A 13,195-nucleotide genomic window follows, 5' to 3' on the forward strand; every position below is an offset into this window, starting at 1 on the left:
ACAAACATCTCCTGCGAAGCTATGATGCAGCTTTCTTACTGTATAAGTTGCTTACACTTTACACATGCAGTCTTCTTCAGCAGACTATAAATCTAGTCAGTCCTGTGATTTACAGTGCAACTAATCCAGCCCTGGGTGTCTTTAAATGCCTGAATGACTGCTTCCTAAGAAACTTCAAGCACAAGATAGAAAAGAAAAGTAGCTGTTATTCTTTTGATTTTCTACAAAGAGCAAAAGGGGGTTGTGATTTCCAAGGCACAAGAGACACACACGGAGTTAGATGGGAAACCCTTGCCTAACATCCACATGTAACATGTAACATGTTGAACATAACATCCAAGTTGAAAATGCCCCTAACGCTGTCATCTTCATATTATTTACTTGTCACCACAGATATTCAACAAATACAGAACAATTTAACTGCAATTCTAACAAAATTAACATCTGACAACTCAACAGAAAACACCTGAACTGAGATCAAACCCGTCCCACGGGGACAATGTTCAGACAGGAGGCGAGGGTCTACGCTACTTCCAATACTCTTTGCCAGTTTACACAGATAAGGTTTTGAGATTTGGAAACACAAGTTTGATGTGTCAGCTTCACCTGAAGAATCTATGAAAACAATTACTAGAATGAATGTGTTAAATTAGTAACACCAAAAGCAAGATCCTAATTTTCCAGGACTACAAAATCAATGTACATCTGCACAACACACACAATCTTTCTAAGTATGCATGAACAACAAATCACAAGAACTATTTTCTTCTAATGAGAAAAAAAGATTCCTTTAATACTGACTTTTCAGCTATCAGACTTCCGTATATGAAAAGACAAACATGAATGACCAGGTAAATTGGGATACACTCTGTTCAAGATCCTAAAACCAGTAAAATCACTGGTTTCACCAGTGAATCACTGTACTCCATTAAAAGTGCGCAATCAGGCAGAGAACCAGGCCCTTTGTGACCAACTCACATGTATAATCAATGAAAAGGATCCAATACAGTTGAAGGCAACAGATTTGAGCATCTAAAATTCAAGATTCGTTCTCCAGGCTGACAGCCCCAACTTCTAGAAGTTTATTTCAAACTCTGGGAAGAAGCTCCTGAGCCTATAATGACTCATCTCTCACTCTCTAAAGTTTTCCTATCATACACTTACAAGTGAAAAATAAATCACTGGCTTTCATAACTGCTACCACAGTCACAAAGAGCTAGGGAAGGGCTGGATGTGCTTCAGGTGTTTCTTCTTCTGTTTATATTCACCTGAAGATAACAACTCTCTTATATGTCAAGCTAGATGAGATGCCATTGATCTCCTCCCTGCTAGGAGGAGTCAGAAACTGACTACCCAATGCGCATGGACATAATTTCAGCACATCTCAGGCTCAAATTTAAAGGCATTTCCATGCTGAAGTCACATTCTTCAGGTCGTTGCATGAATTATGTCAGTTGGTCCACCTCCTGCTCTCTGTGTGCATCTGATTTTAGAATCAGGATCCAGAAAGGAGAGGAAAAATTCAGCAACCCTCTTCAAAACTTTTTTTAAAGTGTATTTATTTGCCTATAATTTCAGATGGGAAAAACAATTAGTATAAATCTAAATAAGATAATATTGCTGATTTTAGGGAGAGAGATTTTATTCACTCAAAAAGAGCTCACTACAAAAATATTATGTAAATATGCTTCAATCAGATGTGGTGAAGTGGAAGTTACTGGTAATAAAGTGGAGCAAACTATATGTCAGTGGAAGCGTAACGCACATAAATATTCCCTAAAAATACTGTAGTAAACAAGCTACAGGAACTACAGATATGCTACATAACCCCTTCTGTAGCTAGACAACCTATTAAGAGCTTTCAGTACAGTGAATTCAGAAGTTTCCTGATCTCTTTCTGCCTTTCCACTTTATGCCTGCTTTTGAATGCATCTCATTCAAAACCAAAATAATTCTGCCTTGAAAGTTTGAACATCATTAAATTGAAAGATTGTTCAATGATAACCAGTCAAGCCATTTCTGAGGTGGCAAAAATATACACAGAAACACACCAATTTACTGCAAGTATTGCAAATCCCACACATAATTAAAGTTTACACTTTTGTAGGCTTAAGAGGCATTTGAACGGCTAGTTTTAAAGCTATCTACTAGAGTTTTAAATTTTTTGACACATTGTTCAGGGTTCTTACAGGAATTAGAAACCTTTATCAGTTTATAAGTGTCAATGCATAGGTTTCCATAGCAGGGATTATGACCCCTGTCAGAAGCAAAGAACCTCTTCCAATTTACACACCTGAATACCTTGTTGAAGAGAGTCTCTGGCTGGAAAAGCCCATGTAGCTCACGTGACAGAGAATCTGAAGGGTCAGTGGAAATTACCTAAAGAGCTTTTAGGTACTAAGAGGACTCCTGGGACAAGATTTGCAACGCAGCCATAAACCTTCTAACAGTCAGTTCTGCAGGGCTAGTTAGAGGCATCACATGAGCTTTGTCATAGCAGTTTACCTTAGGAGAGCTTATAACATTTACAGAACAATCTGTCCTGACACCTCTTTGTAGACCTGCTGTGAAATATATATGCCCTGGTACAACGAGAAAGAATCAACGGAACCAATAAACCAAAGGATTCAAACATCTCCCTAGAGCCAAAGACTGGCTGAAGTAGTTTTGGTTGTTCAGGAGGAGAAAAACCTAGCTAGCACTTCCCAAACTCATGAGGGCAATTTCACACAGGAGAGTTAAGAGTTCTCAAACGCAGAGCTGAGCAACCTGCCAAGAGACAATTTTAATCTTGGTCTGGAGATGTATGAGACCTATTGGAGAATACAGTCAGTGAATACTCTGGGCTGTGTTGGTTTGGCCATGTTCTTCTACAGGAGCTGAATTTCCCTGCTGACCATAACCCACTGTATCATGTTTTCCATTTGATTCTGCTGTTGTGGATATGACCCAGTAACTCCAGATCTGTTCTGTAATCCACCACATTACCATAAACCACAAATGCAAGGCAGAGCAAACCAGAGCAGGTGTTACACAGACTACTGTTTGTTACTGTTAGAAATATCGGGAAAAACTTGTCTTTTTTCTCCCAGACGTGATGCCATATGACGTGGGCAACAGCGCTGTGTGGCCTGCACAGAGCAGTGGGGCTGGACACAGGAGAGCCACCAGCCTCCACATTTCCCAGCCCTCCCTTTCTCCTCCTCCTCCGTGATTAAACACTGACATTCACTGTTGCGAATTTGTGCAATGGCATGGATAGTTCTGTGATAGCATTAGCTGGGGCTGTCTGGATGAAGTGTATTCAATGGTGTACGCAGCAAATGTAAATTAGTTTACAAGTATTTTGTTCCTCACTCCGCATGTTCCAGGTTTCAGGATTAGCTCAGATTCCAATGGCAAAATTGCTTTTCCCAGCCCAAGCACCAAAATCCGTGAGCAGAAACTACAAATCAGAGCCCTGCAATTGTTATCAAGAGTTTTAAACTAGAATCAAGTTTTGACTCTAAATACAAGATTCTGTTTTGAAACAAAAGGAGGAGTCTAAATCACTAAATCAGAGGGGCAAGGCTAGGACCAGGATTTACAAGTACAAACAGGATGAAAACAGTAACAGTGAGAACAGTCTTAGCTGTATGCGGTCTTTGAGATGAACAGAGGAGGAAGAAAACACAACATAGCTCAGTTTTATTCTTAAAGTGAGAAAAAATTACCAGATATACAGATAAATCACTGCAGATTAGATGGTGCCATTTTCGCACGGTCACTTTTCCGTTACAGAACTGAACTAGTATTTTTCTGGCTTTCAAAGCCACTGTGCACTAGAGAGTCGGAATTCTGTTAGAAGAACTGTGATGATCTGAACATCTCGGGAGGGACTTCTAATTTTTTGACAAAAATAAAAACAATAGAACTATTTGAACATCTTACTTCACCAGACTTCATAGTTTATTTTAATCTGAAAATTACCACTGTTTCTTAGCATCAGAATGAAGTATGTTTGGAAAACACATCATTGTTTAATCAAAGAAAATAATGATATTTCACTAATGAATTAACACTTTCCAAACTGGGCTAAAAGACTTTACCTTTACTATTTTAATAAACACAGATTTAGAATTAGTTTTTAGTTTAACCATTAAAGTGAAGATTGGTTTATTACACGCTTACAGAAATAAACTATGGCCAACAATACTGCCTACTAGCCCTATTCAGTAATCTCCCCTAACATTTGATGATAGAATAAGCCATTACTATACAATGTTAATTTAAGTACCACTTCTGAATAGCAAATCTACAGGATAAACACACAGTGAAGTAGAGCTTGTTTCTCCCTTACACCTAAAACATGCATGGCAACCTATAGGAGATTTAAATATGTAAGGAATGAAAACAGAATTTACCATAAAGAACATCAGCAAGAAAAAACTTACAAAACAAATATATACTGTACCCCTTCTCCATCGCTCAACTCCATTTCAAATAGCTACTACACCTTCAATAAACAATGTATGTACTAACAGAAAGACCAGTTTCTATGCAACTTCTAACAAAACCCTGTAAAGCAAGAGTAAATACCATTCCATTGCAACACAGAGGGGCAGAGCATACTGCGGACCAGCACATTGCCAATGCCACGGCTCCAGGGCAGCGAGATTTTCAGTTCACTCTACTCTCCAAACTGTTGCACACAAAAACTAGCAGGACTGCATTGAGTTCTGTCCTACTGGGGCTCATATAAAGCATCAGCAAAGATGGTTATCACCCTGAAGATTGATATTATTGTGCTAAAAAACCAGGAGAGAGTAAATAATGTTCTCAAGACTGAAAAAAGAAAAGTTTAATCAAGTACCATAAACCATCTGAATCTAACAAAACCTTCTCCTACAAAAAATTGCTTCACAAAGAAAATCCCCCAAATAAATGTTTTCATGGTTTTGAAATTACTGGTGGAAATGAATTTATGAACAAGAATAGCATCACCAGAAAACGACTTGAGTTTCAAAGATGGTTTTTAACAGGGAACAACAACCCAGTCCTGTGTTGACAGCAAGTAAACAACAACATACACGTTTAAGAGAACTCATTGCAGTATTTTTTCAGAGCACAAAGCTATTGCTGACATGGAAATTAGCTAGTAAGCTGCTGGGTGCTACCATCAGTAATATCTCTAACTAAAAAAAAATACTGCCATTAACTGACACTTCCACAAAGCTTGGCACTCATCAATATTAATAACATGATACCACACTTTCCTGGGAACCCGATATTTTAATTCTGCAGTAAAGCAGCCTAGAGAACAATTGTTTTAACCTTGTGTTTTTTAACTGATGTGAATAACTCAAGCTATTGAAGAGCCTCAGAGCCTAGTTCACAGAGTACAGGGATGTCATTTCACAGCAGCTTACTCACTTGAGGAATTTTTAAATCACACAGGGAGCACCTTGGAGGTCACTGGGACTATCCCTGAGAGTAAGGGTGATACGGGTGCCTCCTTACAGGTCACTAGTAGCATACTACTAGCACTACAGCAGGCTCCTTTTGAAGTTTGACCTATGGATTGTCAGTAGAAGAGGTGTATTATTTGATAAATACACTTTAAAAGCATAGATTTCAGTTAACTTTTTTCAAAATATGCAAGATTTGCTAAAACATTTCAGTGAACAAAATTTTTACATATATCTAGGTTACTTAAGGCCCTGATCACAGAACAAAACATTACAAAATGTTTCTGCAATTTTAATCAGTGTCTTCTACAGCGTGTCCTGAACAGAATGTAGCCATTGGTAAGGAGAGAGAGAACAAATAATTCCATATACCATTTGACTGCCGCCTCAGCCTATACCGTAATCTAACTGTCAGAACACAAAATACACCAAACAAGCCAAAACGTACCTCTTCCTACATCCAGCTTTGCCTCATACAATCAAAGACTTCAAACACTAATACAAGAAACTCAATATGCAGATTTCATTCTTATTTCAGAATCCACAAATGCTTACTTGTTCTGGAAAGCATTCTCCCTCTTCCACTGCCATTTTCTGTGGCCAGATATGAAACCTGATGACTCAATTAGTTAACACTTTGGACACTGCACCATTGCTAAAAATAACGGCCCCAGGAAGTAGTTTTCTTTTTTTTCTTTTTTTTTTTTTTTTTAAAAAGGAACTAAGCACAGTCACTTGTTAGACTTCCCTTGGCTATTTAAATGGCAAAGGACAAGTGATTGTAAGACTATTAAGTTAGTAACAGAGCATGTCCCAGGATTCCTGGCTCACTTACCATATTTGCTGCCTCCAATCATTCCCCGTGTATGTAATCATGATCTGTGGAATACCCAAAATAGCTGCAGCATCAGCTGATCAGAAAACCACTGCTGCTTGGAATCACTCATGAAACAAGCTTTTGTCATTCTGCTTATCAGCTCTTTCTAATGCAGACTACTTTGAACTATTTCTAAAGGCAACAATAACATCATTTTACACTCTATGTGTTTTGAATACCACATATGCCTGCCTCTTACTCCATGGTAATTTTATATTTATTCAGATTTTCTGATGACTAATTATGATAGATTTGTGTCGTTGGTTCTAGAGGCTATTTTCCTGTACTAAAAGGTTGCTCTCTATATACTTCAAGTTCCTCAATTAGAGAGATTAAAAGCAGTACCAAGAGCAAAATCATTTTGCTTCAGAGGGAAGCCCAGAGAGGTTCATGATTTCAGTAAAGCAGATCTCTTCCTTTTCAATGGAAGCTATTGCCAGCAGCAGGAATTTTCTTCATGCTTCCCTACAGTTACTTACTTTAGGAGTGGCTTTAAAGAATGTCCACTTTCTGAGAAAAGGAATATTGACATCTCTTCAATACACCACAAGCACCTGCACAGCATGCACTGCGCTTGCCTGTTACCCATCTCACCTCACACACGCGAGCTGCACATGGATATTCACTGGTACAGAAGAACAACAAAGGGTAAGACGATGGGCAAAAAAAATAATTAAGGTCTAATATTTTTGTCAGACAAGATATGTCCAATGTTTCATTTGTCTATGAAAGGAAATAATCTATATGTAAAATATTATAAGGATAATTAGAAATTTTCAAGAAACATTTCTCCATGTTTGCATCAACTAGAGCACAGCCACTGGGTAGTAGCTCTGTGCTCTTGGGTTATAACGCAGAACTTGTTGCTAATTATCTGTGTAAAATCTTTCAGAAGCTGCAAAATTTGAGGCCCCAATGTATCACTAAATAAATAATGTAGGCCATGCACTCAGGTGATCTAGCTTGAAATGACTTCATTAATGTCACTGGCAATGCACTCTATTAACAACTGCTCTCTGCTTCTGCACATTTTTGCTTATGGCATTATAGTATCTATAACTAAGACTCACTTCTGCCACTGACTAAATACAGAGAAGCTAACAGCTGTGTGCAGAGGTGGAGCAGCCTTCCACCTCGATTTAAATACAAGATGATGACCAAGTCAGTTTAAATGGATTTACCTCACTGACATATCTGTGCAGAGCTTGCTGTAGCAGACGTTTCAATCATCTGCACCATAGCTATCTCGGCAATGTCGTTATTGCAAGCTGTCACAACAACATATAGTGTCCTGAAATACTCAATTTCTAAAGCTGAATTTTGATTTAGCATCACTATTTGTTTTGAGGACTGAGAACTATCGTTTCAAAACAATAAAAGGAAACATCCCAGTTCTAGAAACCCAAGATCACAGGGTTACTCTCCAGTGACCGAATTTTTGTTTCTAACTGAAGAGGGGTTGGCTCTGAATAAGAATCAGGTGCCTAAATACCCTTTTTCTGCCTTTGAAAAGGTGCTTGAGAACAAGGAGAAAGGAAATATGGTGATTCCTGTAAGGGGATTCAAGGGAATCACATGAAATTTAAAACTTGCCGAATAGTTCTTTTTGTAGATAAAAAGATTAAATTGGGCAGTTTTATGGAAACTCACAAGAGTCTATCCAGAAGACCAAGCCCATTGTGCGGTGGTGTCCCCATACCACTGGGTGCCACTGAACTGCAACCTCCTGTCGGGCAGTAGTGACTGGTGACACAACTCGCAATCCGACAGCGCTCCTAAAGCTGAATTACTGCTTGTTTGGAAAGGAGGAACAACGCTTTTAGAGAAAAGGACAACACAGTCTCTCCGTGTGTCTGTTTTACCGGGGGGCTGTGCCCCTTCTAGGCAGCCCAGGTCCCGTGGATGGTGCCAGCATGGTCTGGGTGACAGACTGCTCCCTCCAGGAGCTCCTCTGAGACCGCTCTCCCCTACGCACTGCCTGCTCATTTATTCTGCTAGAGCTACTTTGCTTTTCCAGTCGCTGGCTCTTGGCTTTTTGAGTTCACATTAGTGTGATGAGACCGGTGGATGATTGACTTAGACCATTGCCTGTTAACCTCCACCAAACTGTCCTGGTTTAGGTTTTGACATTCCCACAAGAGAAGTTGTCCGATTCTCTCTCCATTAATTTTAAAAGAGCAACGATCAGAATTACAAAAGAAAAGCATAAAGAGAAATTAAAATCTGCCAGCACCAAAAAGTCATCTCAGCACATTCACATCCATCAATTCAGCACTGATTACTGAAAGCTCACGTCATAAATCATAGTGACACTATGTTTTTTTAACCTTGTGGATCAGTTTTACAGCATTCAGGATGATTTCTCACATGTGTGCTATTAACAAAGGGTAATAAAGGAAAGGCTCAATACTAATGGCAAAATCAATTTGTTATAGACTTTGGGTAAAATTTTCAGGATCCTTTTGTTACTTTGCGTCCCGAATTACATGAACTGCAAATTCCTGTAGTCATTCTTAGCTTGGGAAAGAGAAAGGGCCTTGGATACAATCGCGTAATGAGTAGATATGCAAGGGAAAAAAAAAAAAAATCTCAACAATCAATCTCCTCCCCTCTTTGAAAAAGAAAAAAACCCCTTTACAATCTCATTAAAATGGCAGATTTGGTACAGATGGAGGATTCTTTTAAACAGAATAGTGGAAATGTCCTTTTACATTATCACTACTCTGCTCCCCAGCCAGATGGAGTGCTTATGATTACTGGCTTGGAAGTGACTTGCAAACAAAGCAACACATGGCAGAATTCAGCAGAAAGAAAAACATGGTTTGACATGAGATACAGACAATATAAATATCTTCCCAAGAATGGGAAAGACAAGCTGAAATAGTTTAAACCATAATCTGGAGTTACTGATCCAGATTTTGCAAGAAGAAATAGAATTTTTTTTTTTTTTTTTTCTGGAACTGCAGAGGATGACATTTCAGACAGTTTGGAAAGCTGAAGAGTCAACTGAAGCCCACCAGAGCAGGGGATTTATAGCTCTGTGGTATTTCAGGCACCCTTTTCAGAGAGCAAACGGTTGACAAATAGCATCGGTACAGATGTGTGCTTATGCAACCTACACCTACGAAGGGTCCTCAGTTTTAGAAACTTCTTATATCACAGAAACCAGTGGTAGTAGCTGAGATATTTAATATAATTATCTAAAATTCTGTTCTAGTCATTAAAATAATGGCTACCACATGCCCCCACTGAGACTTTAAAACAGCAGTTCAAGTGCAGACACTGCAAAGGCTACATACAGCAACAAAATGTGCACAAAACCGTTCCCTGAGACCCACAGGCCATAGGTTCATATGCGAAGCAAGGAAAGATGCATACTGCATACAGCAAGAGAAGCATAGTGAAGCTCATCGGATGGGCTCCCACTTCTTTCCATCTAAAAGACCCCATCTCAAGCACGTTACACTTAACCTCTATAGATAGCTATCAGGCTTTTATAAAGCTCCTACCAAGAGAAAATGCACATTTATTCATTTATACTTTAACTGTTAAAATTGTGGACACAGAATATACAGCCACAGGAAAAAAAATCCTTTCCTAGTTATAAAATGCCAAAACGATCAGCGTAATTTGTGTATGACTTTTTGTTTAATCTGCCTGTTCAACCACCATCCATCATGAAAATATTATGTTTACTATACTACCATTCAAATGGTGCCAGCTCAGATCATCTGCTAAAACATCCACAGAATTAGAAAACTATAGTCAGAAGCATACATTCTCTTTCAATAATACAAAAAAATTAAATATATTTATAAAATAAGGATAGGAAAACAATACTCCAAACGTTAATTAAGTTGAGGTCTCATAGCAAGATGAAGATACACACACTTTTTCCCCTGGAAAAATCTGTTTTATGCTTCTGTGTAATCTATTGCTCTTGAATAGAAAGTATCTACAAAATCTGTAAATCCTTTAGGGTTTTTTTTTTTCTTCTTAACTTTGACAAGGATATTCATCTGCCATCACGCCAAATAATCTAAAGCTCTGCAGAACTAAAAAAAAAAAAAAAAAAAAAAAAGGAAATCCTGTAACTTCTGCTACAAGCTACTTAAAATTTCTCTTTAAAGGCTTTCCAAATGAGTGAACAGGAAGCCTGTGGTCTCATCCTATTCTTCCTCAGCAGCAGTGAGGATCAAACCTCAAAGGCTGAAACGCGATCACTTTTAAAGGATAGCCTGCAGTAATTTTTCAGAAGTCTCCAAACACTTCGAAACAGCATGCCTCGAAGCCAGCCCTGCTGTGACCTGTGAAATTCAGCACGTTACAGATATCCAAAATGCCCATGAAAGACACACACTGAAGTGCTGCAGTGTTTATTCTGTCAAGATCCGTAACAGCTCCTGTTACCTCACTGTCAGCACTTCGCCTCCCCAGTATATGCTGCTTTCAATAGCAGGGCAAGGGGCTCTTGGGATTACAGACTAAAATAAACGATACATGTATGGTATGAGCGGTATGCCCAAAGCATCTGAACTGCTATCTACAAAACCACTTCAAATTCCATTTAACCCCATATTATTCCCTTAAGCTATCAGAGTAGATTACATATTTCCAGTCTGCCCTGCTAATCACCTCAAGCTTTCTGAAAGAGCACTTTTTGTTTCATTTTCATCCATCAGCTGTGGTTTTCATGCCCAAATTCTAAAGCTCCTTTAACTTCCAGCAACCCTGGGGCTAAAACATCAGTGGCTTCTTCCCCAGAATAACCCTGTCCCCTGGGAATAGGAACAACTGCAACCAAGTGGAATACAGACTGTTAGATACACCCAAACTTCCTGTCCAAAATGGACCATATATCATTCAAGGCTTCCACCACTGAAACTTCAGCAATTTCTCTTCCTCTTTCAATACATTGCCTCTACATGGAAAAGGTGCATCTTCCACCTGTATCCTAGAGAAAGGTAATTTTGCAAAACCACTGCCACAATATCACTGAAATCCCATAATCAGCTGCTGTGTGAAAATGGATGTTAAGATAATACTTATCAAGGCAACTTCTTGCTGTCAAGACCACTGTACACTCTTCAAATCATAAAGAACTAAAGAGAGCAGCAGAGTTTCATTGTACCATCCTGTAAGCACCAAGAAAAGCAGCTTCAGTTAAGCCAATTAAAAGCCCTTGGCTTTATTAAGATTTCCTTCTCTCCCACTGATCACCCATCAGAAGACACCCATGTCATTGATTTGCTATGGACAGCACCTTTGGAAAATACTGAGGTAATAAAGCTGCAAGCTGGAAGAAGCGTTTACATAAGTGTCATGATGAAAATCACATGATCAACTCCTGAGCAAATTGACTTGACATTATCATGCTTGAAAATAACTAGTAAAAGCCAATTAAGAAGGGAAAAACCAAAAGCCAGAGACTTCAGGCAGCCCTGTGTTTAGTCAAACTACAGACCTCATATGAACTCTCATGGAGATGAGGGGAAGAGCAAGGGCAAAGAACTATATATGGAAAGCACAAGGAGACACGATACCAGATCTTCCTATATCATCTTGAAGCATTGCTGATGTTTGCAAATTCTCTGCTGATTAATCAGATGGCTTGTTGCATGCCAGGCATCTTGTTCCAAGTCATGCTGAAAATTGGGATTTTGTACAAATTGAAAACAGCAACTGCCTTATTCCTTCTTTGACATACCTTGCTGGAGCATAGGATTCCAGAAAGTAGAGGTTCCTTGGATCTGAACAGTAGAGCCTAGCATTTTCACTAAATATGGAACTTCTATTTGTTAACAGAAAATAATACTAGCAGGCTAGTGAGATCAGTGGCTGTTGATGGTCTCCATAGGTGTGTAGGTATCACCTACACACATGCTAATGTGTGTACACATTAGCTAATCGCATGCTAACCTTATTATTGCACCACAGCACAGGACAGTAATGAACAGTTCATAAATAACTTTTTCAGTTTTTTAAGTATATACCAAAAAACTAGTTGAAAGCGTCAGAGGAATGTTACATAAAGTATACTGTCCATTTGTATATGATATCCCTGTGACAAAAACTTGGCGCTCTCTTAGTCTGGATCCTACTTCTAGCAATTTTCAATATTCCAGGATTGCCAGGAGCAAAGAACTAATCATTAAGATTCACGGTGACAACAGCAAAGTATTTCATCCTAAAGTTGAGTTAAGCACCAGAAGTGTGACTGCTGGCAAATAAGCCCTTCCAAACACTCCTTTTCTCTGTTGTCTATCTTTTAGGCTTATTCTGAACATAACTGCAATATGAAGCCACAGAACGGCCAGATAGTTTCAAAATGCTCAGACACAGTTTCTGCACAGAAGAAATTTCTATCATGTAATACATTCCAAGAGCAATACTGCAAAAGCAGGAGTTGTCCAGGATACCTGAAAATTGACTGTCTCTGCAAGACCTTAGCCAAAAAAAAGTCTCCCGCTATTAACAAAATATTTGACTATACACCTTGACTTTGTTCATTCCTCAAGGACCATCTAAAGGAACAATTCAAATGAAAACAGAAGTAGGCTTAATTAAAAGAGAAATACCAAGAACATTATGCAAGTGTACCTGCCCACCATGGGCATACAAGGGTGTCCAATGCCCTGTGAAATAAGCACAACCTAGCACAGCTATCATTTAGCGTACAGTCGCTTACTAATCTTCGTTTATAGATGGTGCAGGGCATTATTCAATAAAAGAAAAATGGAACCACTGAACCAACTATAACTAATCCTTTGAATATGTTCCCAAATGCAATGGAGACAATTCGATGGAGCAATATTATGACCAAGGCTTTTAAACAACAGTTAGTCTGTTACTCCAGTGTACAGACTACAGC

General features: G+C 38.8%; 1 protein-coding gene across 1 annotated transcript in view; it reads right to left on the reverse strand.

The window, feature by feature from the left end:
* The window catches only part of ANK3 (ankyrin 3), a 210,925-nt gene that overhangs the window by 158,606 nt on the left and 39,124 nt on the right, over positions 1-13,195 (reverse strand). The window lies entirely within an intron of this gene.

Source organism: Gymnogyps californianus, chromosome 6, assembly GCF_018139145.2.
Source record: "Gymnogyps californianus isolate 813 chromosome 6, ASM1813914v2, whole genome shotgun sequence".
In the NCBI taxonomy this organism is placed as follows: domain Eukaryota; kingdom Metazoa; phylum Chordata; class Aves; order Accipitriformes; family Cathartidae; genus Gymnogyps; species Gymnogyps californianus.